Source organism: Xyrauchen texanus, chromosome 34, assembly GCF_025860055.1.
Source record: "Xyrauchen texanus isolate HMW12.3.18 chromosome 34, RBS_HiC_50CHRs, whole genome shotgun sequence".
Lineage (NCBI taxonomy): Eukaryota > Metazoa > Chordata > Actinopteri > Cypriniformes > Catostomidae > Xyrauchen > Xyrauchen texanus.
In genome coordinates this window covers 27,090,814-27,101,527 of record NC_068309.1, presented here as the reverse complement: position 1 = coordinate 27,101,527, position 10,714 = coordinate 27,090,814, and positions in this window count along the sequence as shown.

Genomic DNA, 10,714 nt, shown 5'->3' with positions numbered 1-10,714 from the left:
TTGATGTGACTAACCAAGATTCCAGCTATACTTTCCCTTATACAGTATAAGACTTGCTATAACTACATTTAAATGATGAAATAAAACAATGATACTTTCATCACTTATTAGATAAGTTTACTTGTAACTAGTTAACTTTACTTAAAAAATTAAGTTAATTTTAATTGAGCCAAATAAGTATGTTTTCTTAGAAAATACATGCAAATTGATTGCCTTAAAAATCAGTCAACTAATTTGATTTTACAGTGAAGCAACAGTTTTGCTGACATGCAAAAATTAAGCTTTTTTTGTTTTGTTAAAGCAAATGTTATACAATATATGTTGTCACACACACACACACACACACACACACACACACACACACACACACACACACACACACACACACACACACATATTGGGTTTCCATGTTTTATGGGGACTTTCCATAGACATAATGGTTTTTATACTGTACAAACTTTATATTCTATCCTCTAACCCTACCCCTACCCCTAAACCTAACCCTCACAGAAAACATTCTGCATTTTTACATTTTCAAAAAACATGATTTAGTATGATTTATAAGCTGTTCATGGGGACCGACAAAATGTCCCCACAACGTCAAAAAATTCAGGTTTTACCATCCTTATGGGGACATTTGTCCCCACAATGTGATAAATACATGCTCTCTCTCTCACACACACACACACACACACACACACACACACACACACACACACACACACACACAGACACACACACACAAAGATCCCCCATTTAGCCTGAACAGACTGTAGGGGCTCTTTGTGTGTGTGTGTGTGTGTGTGTGTGTGTGTGTGTGTGTGTTAGCAAAACAAAAAAACACACACACAGATATTTTAGACGTGATGGGCAAGCTGGGGAATCAGTGACCAGTGAGATGAGTTCCGGTCAGTAAGCTGGACCTTGACTTGGACTCAAAAGGACACATTAACACAAGTGTACACACACACACAAACACACATTGATAAAGATGGAGAGAACTTTATATCTTCTGAAAAAGGTTTCTTCAACTGATGTTCTGAGACTAATGTGAAGTCTCCAGGTATTTATTGTGTGTGCATTTGCAGTGATAGAGCAGTGTCCACAGGTGTTAAACCATATAAAGATTGTTGATCACCCTGTTAGACATTAACTGTAGTAATCTACTTGCATGAGATTCCTTTTCATGATGATGAGCAATGATGGATTATAAAACCTCAATGTACAATATATGCACTGTAGATATTTACGTTTCGTATATTGCAGTATAATTTAAAAATTACAGCCAAAAGCATGTATTTGCTCATTTAAATGGGCGTTCACTCAGAAATTAAACTTCTTGTCTATTTAGTTACACTCATGTCGTTCCAAGCCAATTACTTCCATCATTGAGTGGATATTAGCCTGTAATGACAGAATTTTAAGTTCTGGGTAACTAACTCTTTAAGTTTATAGAATATTAGGGTACAATGGTGCTAAAGCCCCTTTGGGGAAACAGGCACATTTCACTATATTTTCTACCAAAAAACTTAACAGGAACAAAAACTACCACAGCACTTTCCTTTACACCTGTTTGTCACTATAAATAGCAAAATATTCCTGATCCATGAGATAATTGCGTGCAATGTCTAAAGTATGATTTTGAGGTAATTTGGTCTAATACTAATCATTTTGATTCAATCATCCCTTATTTATAATTTTCAGTTTTGTTCAAGGTGAATAAATCAAAAGATTTTTAATAACTGTCCAATAAAAAAAATTGTCATTTAGGGTAAAAAAAAAAAAAAACCCTGTTCCTTTTCTTAAGTGGGGCAAATATATTTGTTATTAAAAAAGTGGTCTCACATTGACTGCTCCAGTCACAACAGAGATTAAGTTGTTTATAGAATACTTGAGATGTTATGAAATGACAAATGTGATTGAAATGAACAGAAAATGTTTAACCCTTTTCCGAAGTAGTTATTTTGAATAAGCATTATCTTAATTTGTTACTTATAAAGCATCTTGCTCTTGTCCCTATATTTACAAGATATCACTATAACCCCATGCAGAGGCTCCCTCTGTGAATAAATAATTCAGACAACCTTTTGTTATTATTTCTCTTCACACAAATTGTTGCTCCATCAGGGTTAGGGTTTAGGGTTAGGCTACGTGTGTGTGTGTGTGTGTGTGTGTGTGTGTGTTGTCTTATATAAATGGAGATTGTTTGTAACATATTGGTAACACTCCATTCCCTTATTACAGTAATTCCACTCATTTATTTTAAAACAAATTAATTGTCATATTATATTGTCATTTTCTATTTTAATTTAGGAGAATATATATATAAAATAATTAATTAATTGACTCATTTGTAATCATCGTTATGCACTGAGTCTAATGAATACATGAGGCAGCCTGAAATTCAATGCAAGCTCAGAGCATTTGTCAAAATTAAAGTAACTGAGAGACATTTCACTCATTTCCTTTAAGGAGGCAGAGGAGTAAATGATATCAGTTGTAGAGGAAATAAGGAGTGTGGGTGAAGCTACTCTCCCAGAACGTATTGCAGCTCTAAAGCCCCCCACAGATATGCACATACACACACATCGTCTTAAACATCCCCCTAAGAACAATTTACCATGGTAACCACAGGATTCACCAAAATAACCACAGTCGTTGTTTTTACAATAAAACTGGTAACTTGGTATTAGCAGCCACTGTCATCACAAAAAGAAATCAAGCGAAATGGCAAAATTATTTTGAAAAGCTTGTCAGGCGCTGATAAAAACTGGACGTAGCGTCACGATTAGAGCATAAAACAAGTGTCACGAGTCGTGTTTCTAACAACTTTGACACTATTTTTAACTTGAGGCGGTGCAACGGTCAAAGACGTTTCTATGTATACATAGAAAACCCAACGGAAAACAGCGCTGAGGGACGTAAACACATGTTCGGTGTTAAAGGCCACTGGCACTGTTGAGGAGACACATATCCATTTGTTATGGTTAAACGGTTGTAGCAGGCCTAAAAACTGGTATATCGCCGTAAACTATGGTTACTTTCGTAATTTAAAAAAATACTTTTACAAATCATATCACTCACACACAGCAGAATTTATTATTATTTTATTTTTTTTACATTTTTGACCTCCCATTCAAAGTGTTTGCTAACATCTATTGACTTTTAATGTAAATTGCACAGATCCCAAGACTATAACAATGCTTAAGTGAAAAGGTATGAAGCAGTACTGTGGTTTTACAACACAGTAAAGAATTCATGGCCTTTTTTTATGGATACAATGTTCAAAAAAAGACTTTGATGGCTCTTCATGAGGGGTCAAAATCCGAAGACAAGTGTCACTAAACCTACGGAAGTGAATAATTTCAGGCCGAGCATGTGATGAGGGCACAGTTCCAGACACTTCAAATGTCTGAGATTCATATGTCCAGTAAGCCAGGAGAGGTATTGGTGCAACATGATTTTGGCAGCTCTTTTTGTCTTTCTTTTACTCATTACTCTCAATTGAAGGGACATCACTCACCCATACCATACACAGTTATTTGGCTAAATGTTTACTCAGGTATTTCTTAACTAATGTGGTGTGAATCGTTCAACCAACACAATCAATGATCATGTTAACACCTCCCATCTTTCTTGACTACAAGTAGGCCTACTGTGGGTAGTTGACACACACTTTTTTTTAATCAATATCAATATTTTATGTTAAAATACATGCATAATTGAAAAACTGTACATTTCAGGGGGTGTAACTGGTCACCATTTCTTTTAAGATTTTCATTGTTTTTATTTCAAAAATGTATTTAGTAGCCTACAAATGTATGTCTCTCAATTACAGTGTTGGGTAAATTACTTTAAAATAGTAATCCACTTGAAATTACTAATTATTTCTCAAAAATTGTAAACTTATTACATTACTAATTACTTTAAAGTTACTTTTTAAAATGCTTCTCTTCTCCACTCAGCAAATGTAAAATAATGTATATATTTCTTATCATTGTTACACACAAGTCATAAACACAACACCTCACATTTCTCCTTCACAATGATGACTAGTTACAGGGCCATAATTCATGTATTCTACATAAATAATATATTAGAAATAAGCATAACCCTACAATGTACTTAAAAGTAATTCATTAAAAGTCAGTAACTGTAATCGGATTACAAGAATTTAAAATGTAATGCATTACTCTACCTTTTTTTTACTAAAAAGTAATTTAATAAATTTAGATGAACTATAACATGTCACACCGCAGGTCATTTCAACTACCCATATGTACTTCGTATTTCATGCAAACCCATAAAGCATTAGATTTACAGCACTTTTAATAACATGTTTAGTATTTGTAGCATTCTATGTGATCAAATCACGTACCGAGGTGTTTTGGGATTTACAGCCTCTATTTTGTTCTTAACCTGAAACATTAAGTACAAAATATTTTTTATATGTTTTATAGCTCTTAATTGTCCCTCATCAAGTTGTCATCAGCCCCCCCCCCCCAGTGGGAAGAGGGGGTTGAGGGTGAGTGCTCAGGAACAGACATGGTTGAATCAGCACTCCTCCTCCTGTTAAAGATGAGTGGACTCTGCCCGCTAAACCTCACGCTTGCTTGATCTGATCTTCACAGGAATCACACGTTCTGTCTTTTCTTCATGCTGATTGAACTCCTCCTGCTGCTTTCTCTCTCATGCATCAGTGATCCCAGGGCCCCTGAGGGCCAAAGTCAATCAAGGTCTGCTCAAACCAAAATTCACTGCTAATTTCATTGCAACTTTGCAAGTTTTCTCTTCCTTTGGTGTTTAGAGAGTCAAATCAAAATAAAAAATGATTTTATGCAATAGTATACCGATAGTCATGATTTTTAATAAAATACAATTAAACAGAATTACATTCACGAAAATTCATTTTACAGTAATAATAAAGCCAAAAATGAAAATTCTGTCAGAAACCAGTAAGATTTCATGTTTTTCTTGGAACAATAAAAGATCATGTTGGAAGAATCTTCACACAGCTATTGTCCATACAATGATAGTTCATATTGACATGTCTGTCTAGCTCCAAAAGTGACTTGATTTGGAATGACATGAGGGTGAGTAAATAATGAGTTCTAATTTTAGGGCAAATTATTCCTTTAAAACGTACGAGTTAGCCTACTCAGTATTTCAAGTAAAGAGTAATGAACATGTATGTGTAGTGCAAAATCTAAATCTGAAAGTTCTATTAACTTAAAATTGGGAGTTTAATAACTTTAAAAATGTGATGTTCTGCCAACTTATCAGGGTTTACAGGGTGGCTTAAGTACCCAAGATGTGACTATAAAGACCACTGGGAAAATGGCATTTAAATCAGGCATCTGTCCCAATCTCTGCTAAAAGAATGGAATTAATATAATATTTTGACAAATGTCCCCAACATTTGACTGCAGCGAGAACCTCTAAAACCTAGTTTATAAAAGAATGGGCCTTCTTCAGATATGGATGTAATTTATGGACATATCATGAACCCTTTGAACCTTTCTGGACATTTATATAATTTACTTTAAATTATACTGTTGAACAAGACATTAGAGTGAGCATCACTGTCCTGCTTAATGATGCATCTGTGAAAAACCAGGTTAAAGGAATTAGGTGAAGTTTTAACCTAATGATTAAAATATTGTCTGCTAATACAAGTTACCAGTTCAGTCCCAAGAATGAATGACCTAAAATCTGTAGAGTTACAATCTCATCAGAGTGTATATATCTGTGGTAGAGCAAAAGCTCCATAGTTGAACCCAGGTGTCTCATCTTATTTTCATGACAGCTCCTAAATTCTGACAGAATCAACAGAAACACCAGCAAATGAAACATTGATGTGGGCGAGACAATGTCTAAAATGTTCTATACATGGTATTATACAGTGCTTTAATGTAAAATAATAATACACATATATATTTAGAACACAAAAACACTTTAATATAAACACCAATAAGCCAAAACTTTATGATGACTCACAGGTGAAGCAAATAACATTGATCATCTCCTAACAAGGCCACATATTAAGGTCTGGGTAGATTAGATGCAAAGTGATCAATCAGTTCTCGTAGTCAACATGTTGAATGCAGGAGAAACGGGCAGGAGTAAAGCCCTGAGCGACTTTGAGAAGGGCCAAATATAGCCAGATGACTGGGTCAGAGCATCTCTGAAATGGCAAAGCTTGTGGGGTGCTCCCGGTCAGCAGTGGTGAGTACCTACTGACAGTGGTCCAATGAGGGACAAACCCGCTACAGGGGGTTGGGCACCTAAGGCTCATCGATGTGTGAAGGCCAGGAAGGCCATCCCGCCTGGTCTGAACCAACAGGTCTACTGTGGCACAAGGCACATAACATTTTTATGATGGTTATGGGAGAAATGTGTCACAACACAAGTGCATCATACTCTGGAGTGTATGGGGCAGCATAGCCGCAGACCGGACAAAGTGCCCATGATGAGCCCTGTCCACTGTCAAAAGTGCCTTCAATGTGCATGTAAGCTTCGGAACTGGACCTTGGAGCAGTGGAAAAAGGTTGCCTGGTCCGATGAGTCCCATTTTTTTTTTTTTAATCATGCCCGTTCATGTGAACATCAATTTGACACATGCACCTACATAAAACATTGTTGCAGACCAGGTACACCTCTTCATGGCAATGGTATTCCCTGATGGCAGAGGCCTCTTTCAGCAGGATAATGCGCCCTACCACACTGCACACATTATTCGGGAATGATTTGAGGAACATGATGAAGAGTTCAAGGTGTTGCCCTGCCTCAAATTCCCCAGACCTCAATCCAATTGAGCATCTGTGGGATGCGCTGGACCAACAAATCCGATCCACGGCACCTCCACCTCACAACTTACAGGAATTGAAGGATCTGCTGCCAGATACCACAGGACATCTTCAGGGGTCTTGTAGTCCATGCCTCAGTGGCTCGATGCTGTTTAGGCAGCACAGGGAGTACCAACAGCATATTAGGCAGGTGGTCATAGTGTTTTGGATAATCAGTGTAATTCATTTTATATATATACACACTCACCTAAAGGATTATTAGGAACACCTGTTCAATTTCTCATTAATGCAATTATCTAATCAACCAATCACATGGCAGTTGCTTCAATGCATTTAGGGGTGTGGTCCTGGTCAAGACAATCTCCTGAACTCCAAACTGAATGTCAGAATGGGAAAGAAAGGTGATTTAAGCAATTTTGAGCATGGCATGGTTGTTGGTGCCAGACGGGCCGGTCTGAGTATTTCACAATCTGCTCAGTTACTGGGATTTTCACGCACAACCATTTCTAGGGTTTACAAAGAATGGTGTGAAAAGGAAAAACATCCAGTATGCGGCAGTCCTGTGGGCTGAAAATGCCTTGTTGATGCTAGAGGTCAGAGGAGAATGGGCCGACTGATTCAAGCTGATAGAAGATCAACTTTGCCTGAAATAACCACTCGTTACAACTGAGGTATGCAACAAAGCATTTGTGAAGCCACAACACGCACAACCTTGAGGCGGATGGGCTACAACAGCAGAAGACCCCACCGGTACCACTCATCTCCACTACAAATAGGAAAAAGAGGCTACAATTTGCAAGAGCTCACCAAAATTGGACAGTTGAAGACTGGAAAAATGTTGCCTGGTCTGATGAGTCTCGATTTCTGTTGAGACATTCAGATGGTAGAGTCAGAATTTGACGTAAACAGAATGAGAACATGGATCCATCATGCCTTGTTACCACTGTGCAGGCTGGTGGTGGTGGTGTAATGGTGTGGGGGATGTTTTCTTGGCACACTTTAGGCCCCTTAGTGCCAATTGGGCATCGTTTAAATGCCACGGCCTACCTGAGCATTGTTTCTGACCATGTCCATCCCTTTTGGCCACCATGTACCCATCCTCTGATGGCTACTTCCAGCAGGATAATGCACCATGTCACAAAGCTCGAATCATTTCAAATTGGTTTCTTGAACATGACAATGAGTTCACTGTACTAAAATGGCCCCCACAGTCACCAGATCTCAACCCAATAGAGCACCTTTGGGATGTGGTGGAACGGGAGCTTTGTGCCCTGGATGTGCATCCCACAAATCTCCATCAACTGCAAGATGCTATCCTATCAATATGGGCCAACATTTCTAAAGAATACTTTCAGCACCTTGTTGAATCAATGCCATGTAGAATTAAGGCAGTTCTAAAGGCGAAAGGGGGTCAAACACAGTATTAGTATGGTGTTCCTAATAATCCTTTAGGTGAGTGTATATATTAGGGCTGTCAATCGATAAAAATGTTTCATCAAATTAATTACATGGTGTCCCGATTAATTAAATCGTGATTAATCGCATATACGAATATTTGCTGAGAAAGCCCCTCATATAACAATAATTCAATATATAATGATTTACATATTTATATCAATATATACACATATACATACAGTGCACCTGGAAAGTATTCACAACACTTCACTTTTTCCACATTTTGTTATGTTACAGCCTTATTCCAAAATGTATTAAATTCATTATTTTCCTCAAATTCTACACACAATACCCCATAATGACAACATGAAAGAAGTTTGTTTGAAATCTTTATTTTATTAAAATTTATTAAAAATAAAAAACGGAAAAAAAATAAAATAAAATCACATGTCCATAAGTATTCACAGCCTTTGCTCAATACTTTGTTGAAGCACCTTTGGCACCAATTACAGCCTTTTTGTGTATGATGCTACAAGCTTGGCACACCTATTTTTGGGCAGTGTTTCCCATTCTTCTTTGCAGGACCTCTCACGCTCCATCAGGTTGGATGAGGAGCATCAGTGCACAGTCATTTTCAGATCTTTCCATAGATGTTCAATCGGGTTCAAGTCTGGGCTCTGGCTGGGCCACTCAAGGACATTCACAGAGTTGTCCCGTAGCCACTCCTTTGTTATCTTGGCTGTGTGCTTAGGGTCGTTGTCCTGTTGGAAGATGAACCTTTGCCCCAGGTGAGCTGTCAGAGTGCTCTGGAGCAGGTTTTCATCAAGGATATCTCTGTACATTCATCCATTTATCTTTCCCTCAATCCTGATTAGTCTCCCAGGTCCTGCCGCTGAAGAACATCCCCACAGCATGATGCTGCCACAACCATGCTTCACTGTAGGGATGGTATTGGCCAGGTGATGAGTGGTGCCTGGTTTCCTCCAGACATGACACTTGCCATTCAGGCCAAAGTGTTCAATCTTTGTTTCATCAAACCAGAGAATTTTGTTTCTCATGGTCTGAGAGTCCATCAGGTGCCTTTTGTCAAACTCCAGGCGGGCTGTCATGTGCCTGTTACTGAGGAGTGGCTTCTGTCTGGCCACTCTACCATACAGGCCTGATTGGTGGAGAGCTGCAGAGATGTTTGTTCCTCTGGAAGGGTCTCCTCTCTCCACAGAGAAATGCTGCAGCTCTGTTAGAGAGACCATCAGGTTATTGGTCACCTCCCTGACTAAGGCCCTTGTCCCCCGATCGCTTAGTTTGGCCGGGCAGCCAGCTCTAGGAAGAGTCCAAACTAGGGTGGTTCCAAACTTCCATTTATGGATGATGGAGGCTACTGTGCTCATTGGGACCTTCAATGGTGCAGAAATGTTTCTGTATCCTTCCCCAGATCTGTGCCTTGATACAATCCTGTCTCGGAGGTCTACAGACAATTCCTTGGACTTCATGGCTTGGTTTTTGCTCAGACATGCACTGTTAACTGTGGGAACTTATATAGACAGGTGTGTGCCTTTACAAATCCTGTCCATTCAACTGAATTTACCACAGGTGGACTCCAATCAATTTGTAGAAACATCTCAAGGATGATCAGTGGAAACGGGATGCACCTGAGCTCAATTTTGAGTGTCATGGCAAAGGTTGTGAATACTTGAGTACATGTGATTTTTTATTTTTAATAAATTTGCAAATATTTCAAACAAACTTCTTTTACGTTGTCATTATGGGGTATTGTGTAGAATTTTGAGGAAAATAATGAATTTCATCCATTTTGGAATAAGGCTGTAACGTAACAAAATGTAGAAAAAGTGAAGCGCTGTGAATACTTTCCGGATGCACTGTATGTATGTATATATATATATATTTACATTTATGCATTTGGCAGGCGCTTTTTATCCAAAGCGACTTACAGCGTCCTTCTTACAGGGACAGTCCCCCCCGGAGCAACCTGGAGTTAAGTGTCTTGCTCAAGGACACAATGGTGGTGGCTGTGGGGATCGAACCAGTGACCTTCTGATTACCAGTTATGTGCTGTAGCCCACTACGCCACCACCACTCCATGTGTATAATAATATATATATATATATATTCTGCAACTGTCTCTAGAATTTACTCAGAACGGTGCCAAAAACATCCAGTGAGCGGCAGTTCTGTGGATGGAAACAGCTTGTTGATGAGAGAGGTCAACAGAGAATGGCCAGACTGGTTCAAACTGACAAAGTCTACGGTAACTCAGATAACCGCTCTGTACAATTGTAGAGAAGAATAGCATCTTTGCTTACAGGGGTTCTAAATACAATTATTATTTAATGATTTAATTTCTATACATATTTTACAATCATATTTAATGAAACTACACAATAATCACTGTAATTCATTATAGATATTATGGTTTAATTTGTATTTTTTGTTAATGCATGATTTCCTGTAAAACAGCTTTGAAACATGCATGTTGTGAAAAGCGCTATAAA